This window comes from Amblyomma maculatum, chromosome 3, assembly GCF_055883805.1.
Source record: "Amblyomma maculatum isolate TAMU_Amacu chromosome 3, ASM5588380v1, whole genome shotgun sequence".
NCBI classification, from domain to species: domain Eukaryota; kingdom Metazoa; phylum Arthropoda; class Arachnida; order Ixodida; family Ixodidae; genus Amblyomma; species Amblyomma maculatum.
The window spans coordinates 59,210,827-59,225,920 of NC_139346.1; positions in this window are offsets into that span (position 1 = coordinate 59,210,827).

Genomic DNA, 15,094 nt, shown 5'->3' on the forward strand with positions numbered 1-15,094 from the left:
GCGGGACGAACTCCGTCTCTACCTTGGGACCTCTGAATTCCTCGTTACCGCTGTTGCCCTTCAGGAACCCGGCGCAGGCGTCAAGCTCACAAACTGCACTACATTTCAACGCAACCCGCAGACATGTATACTTGTTCACAGGCAATATACTGCACAGGAAGTCACACTCCCCACAACACCACCGTTCGCGCACACAGTGGGGTCGGTACTTCCCCTAAGGCGGTCTGACCCACCTGTACACATTCTGAACATTTATTGTCCACCGAAACTTAAGAATGGTACGTTAAGCGAAATTTTAATGCAAGCAATGCAGGTAGCTGGAAAGTACCCACTTCTGATTGTCGGTGATTTTAATGCTCAGAGCAGGCTCTGGGGGTATCCCCGGGAAAACACACATGGGATAAAGCTTGCGGAACTTCTCTCTACACTCGGACTCACCCTCCACACTGACCCCACTAACCCAACACGTGTAAGAAATTCGATTCAACGCTACACTTGCCCGGACCTCTCATTTACACGCAACATACGCCATGCCGACTGGCTGAACACACAGGAAACTCTTGGTAGCGATCACTGTATAATCTACCACAACCATCTACACGCGTCCACTAAAACGCCCACAAACACAAGCTTGTGTCTCGGACTGGACAAAATTCCGCACCTCTCCGTCTATTGTAGACCCCTCCAGTCGGGATATGACACCTGCTACAAATCACTCACGTCTGCACTGAAACAACACGAAAGGCAGATACAGCTCAGGGAAACGCAAACGAACATAGACAACCACCTCCTACATCTTTGGGAGGCCCGCCGCAGCCTCACCAAAAGATGGAAAAAACAAAAACAAACTAACGCCTCAAAAAACGCATCCTCGAAATCACACATCAAGCCGCGGAATATGCTGCTCAGCTAGCCGACACTAACTGGGTAGACAGGTGCAACACGGCTGCACGCCAGATGTCTGGGCGTAATACGTGGCGCCTATTCCGCGCTCTCATCGATCCAACACAAACACGCGCGGACACGCAACGCCACTTACATTAAGTCATGCACAACTTTACAGGAACGACAACACAGCTTGCGCACACGCGCGGGGACCGATACCTGTGCACCACCAAGGCCCCCCGGGTGGTTGCCTACTCGTATGCAGGCAAAGAGAACACTGAGCTGGACACTCCGTTCCAGCTCCACGACCTACAGGCAGCCTTAAGCAAGATGAAACGCGGCACTGTACCCGGGCGCGACAAGATTACGGTCAAGCTTTTGGCCAACATTCCGGATGCAGCATATATCGTGCTTATCAAATACATTATTAGTATTTGGGACGGAGACACTCCCCTCCGTCGGCTCTCGTCACCTTTATCCCGAAAACAGGCAAACCTATTGATGTGGAGAACCTTCGCCCCATCTCTCTCACGTCTTGTGTCAGCAAGCTGATGCAGACAATGTGCGCTACAGACTCTCCGCATTTCTCGAAACACAGCACATTTTCGCGTACACCATGCTCGGTTTCCGCCCTCAAAAATCTGCACAGGATATACTCCTTCAGCTCCACCACGACATCTTAGATCCTGTCGAATGTCCCCATAATGGCAAGGTGGTCCTGGCCTTGGACCTTAAAGGCGCATTTGACAACGTGAAGCACGAAGTAATCCTCGATCACCTGAGTCACACCAACTGTGATAACAAAACATTCAATTACATAAAACAATTTCTTACAGACGAGTTTTTTCGAGAACTAAAACTGCTCTTCTGGTGCGAAAGTGGTTTCCATGAAACGTTGACACCTTGCCGTAGCTGCTGGTGAGTGCCTTGGACCTCTAATTTTTTCCGGAACTTCAAGAACTTCTACTCCGGCTGCGTGGCTACATGGCGCCTCGCTAGCCCTAACGCCATCTGCACCGGAATAGGGCTCGCGTACGAACGTGCCTCTTCAATACCCAGATGGAGTACACCGTGAGCGGCCAGGATCTTCCCGCCGCAGAATTCAATCCGGCAGAATGGACTGAAGTCCTCAATGCTCGAAAACACTTGCCTGGACAGCAATCTGAGAAACCCGACGAGAAGCAGGCAAGCTAAGCTGCATCAGCTGATGGAACGCACGCAAGCAAAGCGGCGTCCGCAGCAAGCGTTCTCTCAAATGTCCACGAGACAGCTGCGACGCGCCTCCTTACAAAGCCGCGGCCGCGGCTGCCGGTTGACGACTTCAAGATTGTTTTCCGCCCTAATACGGGTGTCAGTCTAGTCCAATACAACGAGGGAGAACTACGGGCGGCGGTTGTCGCCGGCAGAGGATTGCAGCCTACTGTTGCCAAGGAGGACCTCATATGTACCAACCTGGCCAAGACTATTTTCACAGTGTCAACTTCTTGCGCAGGCCGAGTTGCCAATTATGCCAAAATCAGACATCTCACACTTCGTGGCAGCAAACTTATGTTCCACTCATACGTAGCTCCTCCGGACGGGGCACGGCCAGCAATCATCTACCGCGCCTGGAATGGTGAGTCGCCGCAGGACTTGCTCAGAGAACTACGCCGGGCGAATCCTCTCTTACCGATTGTCCAGGCCAGGGACAAGGGGCGAACCTCGCGTTCTGTGCTCATTCACTTCAAGGCTGAAGAACTTCCGCCATCGGTGAAAATGTTTGGCGTCCTTTACGCAGTATTACCCTTCCGCCCCAAAGTGGAGGCCTGCCTGAACTCCAGACAAATCGGCCACAGACGCGATGTGTGCCCTTTGCCGAATCGCCTCACCTGCCCAGGCTGTGGACAGAAGCCCCGAGCGGACCTCCCCTGCATTCCGATGTGCGTGGTCTGTGGGGGTGCCCACATGACGGGCGACAGGGCCTGCAAGAAACGCTACCAACGCCGCTATAGTCGTCCCTCCCGTCCACGACAAGCGCAGCCGCAGCAGGCGTTCAACCTCAAGAAGGAGTCCTTCCCAAGAATCGAAGACGGCGACCATCGCAATAGTAGCAAAAGTCCTGGATGAACTGGATCCCAAAGCCGGGACACTGGGATCCATTGCCAAATGATGTGCTGGACAGAGCGAGCCTCCCGCTCTACTAGACCCCGATCTGAATCAAAATAAAATTCTAAAACTCAGGAAACTACCGATATTAACTAGAGAGAATCAGGAATTAAAGCAACAGTTGGCTCTGGTACTGGAACGCTTAAATACACTCACAGCACCTACTCCTACCCCTTCTCCGTCGCTTACTATCGCCCTCTCCACCTCGGAGTCAGATATAGCAGACCAATCAGAGAGCGATCCCATAGAATCCTCCCCCAGCCCGCGAAAAAGTGGAGGACACAACAACCCAATTCAGCTGACGAGGACCCCAAATGCGCATTTCAACAAATCCGAAAAGAGCACAGGGGGCTCAGGCAGAAGGTTGATCTAGGCTTTACCCAAATCGCCGAATGCTTTACCAAGATAGAGGATATTCTCGACATGCTAGTTGCTCGGCTCTCCCGCTTGGACGCCCTCCTACAATCCTCCCCCTCTCAAGCGCCTTCCCAGCAATAACCCCCCTTGCGCCCTTGCCTCCTCCTCCCCCTCTTCACTCTGCATATGGCAATTGAACTGCCGCGGGTTGCAAACGAAGAGAGACAATCTCTAATCATACAGCACTCTACCTCTTCCCTAGATGTCATCTGCATACAAGAGCCTTTAAAGGCATACAAGCTTCTAGGCTATCAGGCTATACACTCCCATTCTACTTCCCCGTGGGTTACCACATATATCCAGAGAAATATCGTGTATGTAGCTCACAATCTGTCCGACCTCTATTCAATCAATCAGTTTTATTTCCAGTTTTCTTTAAAAAAAAACTGAGGGCGGCAAGATAAAAGCAGTCGTTACGACCGCTTGACAAGCCTCGCCACCCCTACAAAGAGGCAGTTTTGTAGCGACTGAAAGGGCGAGATTGATATACACTTGTTGTTACACACGGAATAGAAGGTAAAAGACGCATACACTCAAGATTATCTGGGTACATCTGACGCATACACTCAAAATTATCAGGGTACATCGGACGTTCTAGAATAAAAAGAAAGAAAAAGAAAGGAAAAAGAAACATAGTGGATACATGACATTACAATTCAATACATGTTGGCAGAAGCACAGTACAATCAATTTATTCAAGGAATGTGTTCCGAATAGCTGCGGAAGACATACTCTGCAACTGGTCATAAAACGGTGTGTTTAAATACTTGGGGAGTATATATTTTAGTGTAGAAAGACCGTAATTTGTTCGGCATCGCGGTAAAGAGTAGGTAGGGCTTTTTCGTGTCGTATACGGCGTTTGGTGTCAGGTAAGTACCACCATGTTAGAAAAGAACTGCACTCTTCCGACTGCACTCTTCTCGAACTCCTCCCCCATCGTAAAAGACAACTCTCATATTTCAATTTAAATATCTATTCTCATCCTAGAGATAACCTTACTGCTGTATTTGAAGCAGTTGACAGGGCCATCCAAATAGCAGGCTCCGCTCTTATAGTGGTAACAGGTGATTTTAATGCGCCACACGTAGACTGGGGATATAAAAGGAACACTCGCAAGGGCACCAGCCTATCTCAGTACATTGAGCAAAATAGGACGCATTGGCAACAGTGTGAGCAGAAATACCAGCCCTGACCTTACTTAGTATTACTAAGAACGTCCGTCAGGCTAACTGGACTCCCACGGGAATCAACCTCGGCAGCGATCATTACATCCTAACAGTTACGCTGCCGTCTGCTAATTTACGGCCTCAGTTTCACCTTATACCTATTGTAGACTGGGACAAGTTCCGCAAAATTAGAGACCAAAACCCGGCGCAAGAAATTCATGACTATATGGACTGGGCTTCTAAGCTCCTGCGAGATGTATACCTTAGCGAAAAATTGGCTCCGGCAGAACATATTGGCGATCCAGTTGACAGCAGTCCACACCACCTCTGGGAGGCCTATGAGAATTTAGAGAAACGATGGCTCAGGCAAAAAACATAATCGCAAATTAAAACTGAAAATGGCGCAAACGCTCCAGCTCATCATCGAACACGCGGCCGAGCTCTCGTCACAGCAATGGAATCAGTTATATAACCGATTAGACGGCACTCTACACTTGAAGAACTCGTGGTCCCTCCTCCGCCATATGCTAAACCCATGTTCCTCATGGTCAGAAAATAATAAACAAATCACCAAACTACTGCACGAGGCGGAGAAACAGGGGAAAGACGTTGAAGCAGCTCTTAAAGCCACACCTTAAGAATCTGAGACCAATCTCTCTCATCTCCTGCACAGGTAAACTCATGGAGCACGTAATCCTAAATCGACTTAACCGATACATGGAGCAAAACCAGCTCTTCCCCACCCCCATGCTTGGCTTCCGCGCGGCATGTCAACTCAAGACGTCATGTTACAACTTAAGGAGGATGTGCTCAATCCCATTTTCCCTCACATCACCAGAGCTATCCTTGCATTGGACCTGGCGAAGGCCTTTGATAATGTTGCCCACTCCTCCATTTTACAATCACTGAGTGACCTAAACGTGGGCTCTCGCACGCATGACTATGTTGCTGGCTTTCTCAGCAACCGCTCCGTCTATCTACAATTAGGCACAGTAAAAACTTGCCCTTTCTCGCTAGGCAGTAAGGGAACGCCCAAGGGAGCAGTTTTGTCCTCATTTCTTTTTAACATTACTCTTATCCCGTTAGCGAGGGATCTTCATAAAATTCCTTCCATCTACCACTCCTTGTATGCGGATGACATCACCATATGGGTCAATACCGGCAACCATGGCGAAATATAATCCAAACTTCAGCTGGCCGCTGACACTGTTGCTACGCATGCAAGCAGCATTGATCTAAGCTGCTCGGCAGCTAAATCTGAGCTCATAGTAATGGACCTAAAAAAACGGGACCCCCCTAATATTCATGTCACATTAAATGACACCCCCATCCGCAGGGTCAATAGAATCAAAATTTTAGGTCTCAGTATTTCTGAAAATGGCTCCAACGCCGAGACCATAAAATTAATTCGTGCTCCCATTTTGAATACAGCCTCACTAATTAAGCGTATCGCCAATCGCCATCGCGGAATGAGGGAAGCAGACACACGTCGCCTCATTAAATGCATTTTGCCTATGCAGGATCACCTACTCCATTCCTTACCTCTACCTCACACCCACGGAGACCGAGCAACTCAACAGACTTATCCGCACAGCTTACAAAAGCGCTCAAATCAAAAGCGCAAATCAACGCTTCTTGACAAACTGCTTTAACTGGGGGTTCACAACACTTTAGGAGAGCTGGTAGAAGCTCACCTCATTAGTCAGTACCACAGACTTTCACATACCGAAACCGGCCAAATTCTTCTGCGCCGAATCGGGATAAACCTACCCGGTCATACCTCGGCCACGCTCAATCATCCCAGCGCTGTTAGCAACAATATTTACATTCCGCCTCTTCCCAAAAATACCCACCCGGAGCATGATTGTGAGAGACGGAAAGCTAGAGCCAAGGCTTTGCACAAGCACTGCCCTCCTAGCGCTCCGGCAGTTTACGCAGACGCGGCCGAATATTCAAACCGACCAGCTTTCACATTAGCCGTCGTTGATGGATATCACAACACGATAGTCAGTGCGTCCATTCAAAATTTGCAGGACTCCCTGCAAGCTGAAGAAGCAGCAATTGCCCTAGCCATCACACACTCCTCTGCTGAGTATATCTTCTCAGACTCCAAAACAGCAATTCGTAATTATACGCATCGCAAAATCTACTCCCCGGCCGCAAACATTCTAGCATCATCCCCTCCACCGAATCACCTCATCACCCTCCTCTGGGTCCCTGCGCACAGCGAACACCCAGGCAATACGGCTGCTAACTCCCAAGCCCGAGCACTCGTCAACCGGGCTGAGAGCGACCTGGTGCCTTCGTCTCGCAGTGCCAGAGAGATCGGCTTCTTAACTACCATGATCTCACCGTATTTTATAGAAATTCCCGCCTGCTGTGCCCTCCTCCGCATAAATCTCTTCCCAAAAGCGGACTTCAGACGGCCACAGTCATGACCCCTTTCCGTCTCTCTATTATAAACCGTGGCGAAACCTCTCCTTACTGCCGCTTGTGTCCTAGCACCAGAGCCGACTTTACTCACGTCTTCCTGAACTGCCCGAATAAAACCAAGCCCCCGTGGCAAGGGCCAAGACATCAGGAGTGATGGGAGGCTGCTCTGCGCAGCTCGCTGCCGGAGGTACAGCTTCTGACAGTGAGCTGGGCACGAGGGGTCGCCGAAGCTCAAAAGTGCCAGGCCATCTAGAGCGGCCTGAGAGCCCATCGTCGTCCTGCTCCCTCACTTCCCTTTACCACCCTCACTTGGTTCTTTTTTGAATCATTAAAGTTGCTACCTACCTACCTTACAGACTGCCAAGCCCACATACGCATACAAGATGCGGAACACGGGCCATACACCATCGGCTCGAGGGGAACACCTCAAGGCACTGTCTTGTCTCCCCTCCTCTTCAATTTGGCCATGCTTCATCTTCCCTCCAAATTGGCTTCTCTCCGAGGAATACATCACGCACTTTTCGCGGATATCACAATCTTGGCCACGCAAGGTAACCTGGGCCACATGGAGCCCTGCCTGCAGGCAGCGGCGACCGTAGTCAACGAATGAGCGGCCTACTGCGCACTCCAGTGCGCCCCAGCTAAATCTGAATTTGTGCACGTACGTCCCTCCCCTCGAGACACAACTCAGCTTCGAATCAGTCTCCCCACGGTTCTAATCCGGGAGGCCAAAGGGATCCGCGTCCTTGGCCTCTTCATACATCATCAACGCAGGGTTTAAACCATTCTGGCCAAACTTCGCATGGTGAGAAACCACGTGGGCCGTATGGTCCGCCGGGTCTCCAACAAGCGGGGCGGATTACAAAGCAAGGATGCACTGCGGCTTGCCCATGCTTTTGTAACGGGAAGAATCCTCTACTCAACACTCTACTTGTACCTGCGTAAACACGATGAGGATCAATTGGAGGCAATCCACCGGAAAGTCGTCAAGAGGGCTCTCGACCTTCCGGTCAGCACGTCCAACCAGAGACTTCTAGCTGTGGGCATGGTGAACACCTGCCGGGAGCTACGAGAAGCCCACTTGCTAAACCAATACACGGGTCTTACACAGACAACGTCCGGTCGCCGCCTCTTGGACCGACTACACATCAAACACAGGTACCAGACTGAGGAAAGGGTGAGAGGGCCAAAACTCTGGAGACGCACCCTACGGGTCCGACCCCTTCCCCGCAACATGTCCAAAGACCATAACGGTGGTCGCCAGGCGCGCGCGGAAGCGTTGGAGCGATAATATGGTACCAGCAACACGTGTATTTGTGGATGTTGCCGGCCCTTACCACAGGGGTTGGTACACGGCTGCAGTAGTACACAACACAAACACGGTTAACGGTGTAACTTTCGAAGCCTACAGCACAACTCACGCGGAGGAGATTGTTATCGCTTTGTCTCTGAGTATTCTCAATTCGAAACACATCATCACCGACTCGCGAGGGGCCTGTCGGAATTATAGGCTGGGATGGGCTCCCTCGCTTGCCCGGCGTATACTGCAATCTACACCCAACTCCACATAATCTCGTTTGGGCACCCGGTGACCAGGGACTCAAGGGAAATGAACAGGCCGATCAGGCCGCCTGCGTACTCTCTCCCCGGACTATCTCCCTGTCCTTGGAAGCCTACTCCCAATCAGACAATCTGGCCCTTACATTCAAAGACGTCACCGATTACTACAAGGATGAGTAAGGCGTTTCCCGGCCCCTTGTAAGGGACTGGATCACGCTGACGAGCGCCTCTTCTTTAAAAGTTTCTACCAATACTGTACTGTGCCCGGCGGTGCTTGGGGAGGTTGCTGACACCTTCCACATTGTCTGGGCGTGCCAGTCAAACCCATCCATTCTCCCCAACCCCAATCCAACAAGAGAGAACTGGGAGGCGGCCCTGCTCCGCTGTGAAGTTCAACGGACGCGGGCGGCGTTGCTTGCCAATGGGGCCCAAGAATGGGGGCTCCACCTAGTATTGTGAGGGGAGGAGACCGATACGTCTCTAACCCAAACACCTCTCTGTAACCATTAAATTGTTAATTATAAATGTTTTAATCACCACCACCGCCTTTGTTACAGATTTGGGGGGGGGGGGCGGATATGTGCGCCTTTCCAGCTTGAAGTTATGGGTAACGTCATGAAAAGAAATTAACCCGTCCCTCGTGAACTTCGGGTCGGAGAGATTCAGACGTGGAAAAATTTCAAAAGTACGATCAAAACAATCTGGACGCCGGCACATGCCTCATTTCCCGGCAACGAGGCGGCACACGAGCAAGCCCGAGGTCTCTACTCCCGGACTGTCTCGAGCAGCTCGATTAAGGAAGTGGAGAAGGCATGTTTACATTGAGCGATGTGACTCAGCATTGCAGACTCGAGCTTAGGAGGAAGCCTCCACAAGAGGCATCACTTAAAAGACAAGCAATCGCCTAGAGATGACTCCAGACGTATGCATTCCCTGTTGCAAAAACCAGTGCCACTGGGTCCCAGCGCCCCAGCGCCATACCTGATTATGGTCCCAATATGACGCTGGCAACTGGGCGCACTGGGACGCGCCATACTGGAACGCTCCGCACTGGCGGCACTGTTCGCCCGGAGAAAAAAAGGCGTGGGATAAAAATTAAAAAGTAAAAAGTAAGGAAACAAGTTAGGTACATAAAAAAACCAAGAGGAAAAAAGGATTGCACCAAGCGCGCTTCGAAGTCAGTCCCTAGGCACATGTCCAACACTATCTCAGCATGCAAACCACTCAGCCACGCCTAGAACTAGAATTCTTTGAAACATTTTTGCATTTTATGTCATGGCCCGCATTTATAAGTTTGGGACTTATGTTTCGCAGTCTACCGGCCCCCCTCCAATTGCTACCGCTCTACCAATTACAACTTCTTGATCATTGGAGCTTGCTGTCTGCTTTCACGACTTGCAACTGATGTTCTGGGTGCCTATGCGCGCTATTTTGTGCACTGGAATCAATTTACATGTGGAGTTTGACATCGCTGGCAAATTTACCAACGCCGGCTCTTCGGTGGTGCTCTCATACCGTGGGCACAATTTTCGCTAACACGGAGCTTTAGTACAAACCTTCAAGCAAAAAAGTGCGACCAAGCTTCAATACCGGCAAGCGCCGCAGCGATGACCCTATATTGCGTGTAACTAAACCTTATTTGTATGTAAACTTTTAGGGAAGCGTTGCGACGACCGAGGACTCGGCTGCTTCATACGCAGAGTAAAAAGGAGCGCTAAAGCATGAGAAACACGCCAAATATTATGCATTACAAGCGCTGTATGCTGTTGTTTTTCCTCTCATGGGCTCATCGCTTGGTAAACTATTCTCTTCCTCGTTTTAGTTTTTCTTTCCGCTGTTTACACTGGGCCGTGGTGTAGGCTACGCTCGCCTGCGAGTGAGCCCGCATTGAACATTTTGGCACTAATCATTCTGTTAGAGTGCCTTTAAAGGGGTCATGCAATGCCTAAAACGGGGTAAAGTAAATCGGTCGAGAGATAGGTACTCCCTCACAGGTCAATTCACCGCAAGAATTTTTTAGCTAGCTTCATTAACACCAGAGATATCGGCGATTAAAAATGGCGTTCCTCCTCGCTCCCCTCAACTCAACACTCCGAGACACCAGAAAAAAAAAACGAAGAAAACAGCTCGGGAACTCCGCCCCGCTAGCCCCGCCCACGAAGCGCCATCGGGTGACGCTCGGTTCTCAGACTACCGGTCGTCGCGCCTGTTTTCCCCCGAGCGTCGCCTATGCATTCACGGTCTGCCTTTGCCGTCCCGTCTGCGTTTGCATAGCTTTCAACCTTGCCTGCTGTCTTCCTCGGCCGCCGGTGTCTTCAGTTTCTTGACCTCTCGGAATTGTGTGCGACAGCAGCCCGAACGACTCGGGTCGTTCGCGAGCGCATACCTGCAGGTGGGAGTTCACACATACCGGCGGCCGCCGCGGAGGGAGCACTTCCCTTCATATCCCTGTCCCATTCAGCGCAAATTAGCGTGCACTCCTGCCGAGCACGGCTTTCTACAAGACCGCTTTCTTCTCTCGCGCTGCCTGGGTCAGTCTCTTTGGTACCGTCTTCTGCGGTTTGACCAACGGCGGCCGGTGACCCCTCGCGGAGTTGACGCGATAGCATCGACTCTGCATGGATGCTGGCAGACGATCGAGCGTGTGAGTTGCCCGCGTGCAAACATATGTCGTCGTCACTTTTAGTCCGGAGCTGCTTTCATTATGGTCGGCGAGAGGCATCTCTTGTGCATAACGAATGGAATGTACACGCGTACGTATCACCGACGAGAGCACGGACTGATGGTCGCGCTACAGAGTTTGGATATCGGATATGACAGGTGAGCGCGAATTATTCGTCCGCGAATCTTAAAATTAAGATTAACAAAAAAGATAGTGCAGTGTTTTTTTTTTTTGACGTCCTTTCGCACATCGTTTAGGAAGTGTCAATGCGCAACGTGCACGCGTGTTTATGTCATGTGTACGCATCGTCCGAGCCAGAATCGACGGCGCAAAACATCAGCAAAGCAGCTCGGCACATTCAGTTCGGCAGCGCAGGTTGTCACTGATTTTCGCGCCGACAAGCAATAATCGCGAACATGAGCATGCGAGCGGCTACGCTAGAGACGCAGCGAAGCGGGTGATTCCAAAACGCCGTCCGCCGTGGCTTCGATGCAAATAAGGCCTAGCGACGACCAGGGAGCAGCGCACGATCGGAGTGCCGTCGGTCGCAGCGCCCGCGGACGGCATCGCTGCGGTAACCTGGCGACATCCGGTGCTGCACATAAGCGGTGCGAATTTGTGTACTTTCGCGATGAAGCTGAGGAGAGACCTTTTTTGACGCACGTTTCATTTATACACGAAGGTTGATGCTGCCTTTTTAATCGGTACGGTGTTGAATCGGACCTGCGTGCTCTTTTCGCACTGCTGCACCGACGCGCATTTTCAGTCGGACGCACACAGTTTAGGAAGTGCCAGTGCGTAACGTGCACGCGTGTTTTATCTCATGTGTACGCATCGGCCGATCCAGAAACAACGGCGCAAAACATGAGCAATGCAGCTCGCCACATGCAGTTCGGCAGCGCAGGTTGTCACTGTTTTCCGAAGCTACACGCAAGAATCGTGCACAGGAGCACGCGAGCGACTACACTAGAGACGCAGCGAAGCGGACGATTCTAAAATGCCGTCCGCCGTGGCTGCGATGCAAAAGAAACAAGGCCTATCGACGAGCAGGGAGCAGCGCACGACCGGAGTGCCGTCGGCCGCAGCGCCCGCGCCTGGCGGCATCGGGTGCTGCACTTAAGCGGTGCGAATTTGTGTACTTTCGCGATGAAGCTGAGGGTACACCTTTTTTTTTTTTGACGCACGTTCCATTTAATTATTAACACTCCGCACAAATGGTCGATGCGGCAAAGACGAGACGGGACTACAGTACAGTACGTTGCTGCGCCGTCGGTCGGTACATAAAGGTTGATGCTGCCTATTTAATCGGTACGGTGTTAAATCGGACCAGCTAGTGCTCTTTTCGCACTCCTGCACCGACGCGCACTTTCAGTCGGATGCCACCACCTTTTCGGTTAACATCGCGAACCGAAGCGCCAAGCTCGGGTTCACGCATGCATTGCAGCACTCAAGCAGACGACTTTCGCAGCTACCGGAAGTGTGTCAGTGACGTAGTGGGCGTCGCGGCTGCACCCAATGGCAGCCTGTCGTGGCCTGTCACTCTGGGACTGGTGACGTAGGAAATCACGGCAGAATAATCCCAAATTTCGCCGCCACGCGGAAATGGCGCAGCCCGCGAATTTCAAAAAACGCTGTTTTTAAAAATTAATAACAAATCGCTGGATTTTTTCCGATGAGTTTTACTTTGAACGAATGCTCGGAAGCATTTGTTCTGCGCATTGAAAACGTTTGTCAGTGACCTTTCTAGCCGTTTCATCCCCCCTTTAAGTTCAGCTGTGAAGTTGATTATGCATGGTAGCCCACGTTATTGTATTCCAGCTTTAGTTTTGCGTTAATCGTCAGAGTGTCATGAGATAGATGAGCGTCGGTTGGGGTCTCTCTCGAAACGCTCGAAACGACCTATCGAAACATGGAAACTCTAGAAAAAAGATACTACCTTTGTTTTCTTACAAATGCGCAACTACTTCGCAGCAAGAAGCGCTTGCTTAAACCATATTTTTCATATGAGCCCCGATGGTCGATTGCGAGTACGCTGTTGCCCTGTTGACCCCTGAGGGATGCTACTCCGGCTGACGCCGCAGGCCGCACAGGCTATACTGGGGCACTGGGACCAGTGCGGCTCCAGCGCACATACAGCGCTTCTCAAAGTGCATTGCGGATGCCAGCGACACACCCAGCATCAAAAGGCTAATCCCAGCGTTTTTCTCCCATCGTACCAGTGCAACCAGTGTTTCCTGTTACTGCTCCAGTGAATATCGCGGACCTCAAGTGTGCCCAGCAGGTCTAGTGCAAAACCAGCCCGAAAATCTTACGGGTTTCGCACTGGAGACGCTGGTTTTTGCAATAGGGTTCGCAACGCCAGTTCTGGTTAATGCTTGTTACCGAGACATGCGGTGGTAGGACAAGTAGTCCACTACCGCAGAATACAGGAATGCACACTCTCCACAGGGAGAGCCATAATTATAGATAACGAAAGCACTCGGATGGCCGTGCTGCGCCGCTCAGCTATCCAACTTGTCGATGAGGCCAGCGAGAAAAAACGCATCCCGGCTAGCATCTGAGGCGGTGGTGGTGGTGGAGAAACCTTTATGCAATCTTGGGAGCCTTAGGTGATTACATCTTAATGACTGGTCACCTCGTGGCTGTGTGCTGCGGCCGGAAGCTGGGGCATCCAAGCAACCCCAAAAGCCCGCCCAGTCCGTCAGCCGCTTTTGAACGGCGGGTCAGAGCTTGACACTGCAGCCTCCCATCGCTCGAGGTCGGAGAGTTGAAAAGTGGCTGGAGGGGGACATTCCGAGCGTTTGCGCTCAAAAACAGCTTTAGGTGCCCCGCACAGGGTGCACTGGGGCGAGAACAGTCCTGGATGGGTCAAAGCTAAGAAAGCAGGGGATGAGAATGTACGGGGCTGAAGCTGGTGCCACGTCACCTGTTGTAGCTTAATCAGATATTTATGAGGAGGAGGGTAGATGGTTCGCAGATCACGGTAATAGAGAGACATTTAGTGATAGGATATCATGCGCTCGCGAGCATCTCCCCAGGCGGTGGCAATCCCTGCTCGGCTGACATATACTTGGAGCGTCCCTATGAACACATCTCAGGCCTAGAGCCCAAGTGTAGAGCAACCATGTACTATTTCTGTTGAACAATGAAGGAATATTACTGCTCCCCCTGCCCTGCCGCCGCGGTGCAGTGGTTAATATGCTCGACTACTATGCCGGAGTATCCGGGGTTGATCCCGACCGCCGGCGTCTGCGTTTCGACGATGCCGAATACAAGTGGTGTCCGTGGGCTGTTCGATCTTACGATCTCCAGATGGTCAAAATTACTCCACAGACATCCAATACGGCTCCTCTTTCTCTCTTTTCACTTTCACTCACATCTTCCTTCCTTCTCTCACGGCGTGGTCAGGTGTCCACAGAAACAAGTACTTCCTCTGAGCAGATATTATTATTATTATTATTATTATTATTATTATTATTATTATTATTATTATTATTATTATTATTATTATTATTATTATTATTATTATTATTATTATTATTATTATTATTATTATTATTATTATTATTATCCAATTCACATACTGTTTCCTTACGCAGTGTGATCAGCCAGCGCCATCTCTAGATCAGCACACGCCCTCGCGCGAGCTTGAGCACACGTGAATTCAGCCAAGTGATCGCGGCTGCTGACAGCCTCGTGCCTGTTTCTTGTGGAGCGTTCCAACGCCAGCGACAGGCCTTTGTTTCCTCAGACAAGCGAAGTCGCTGTGGATCTGGTGGAAAATCACACAGGTCAGCGTCTTGGCCTCCGGTGGTAAAGCTATGAC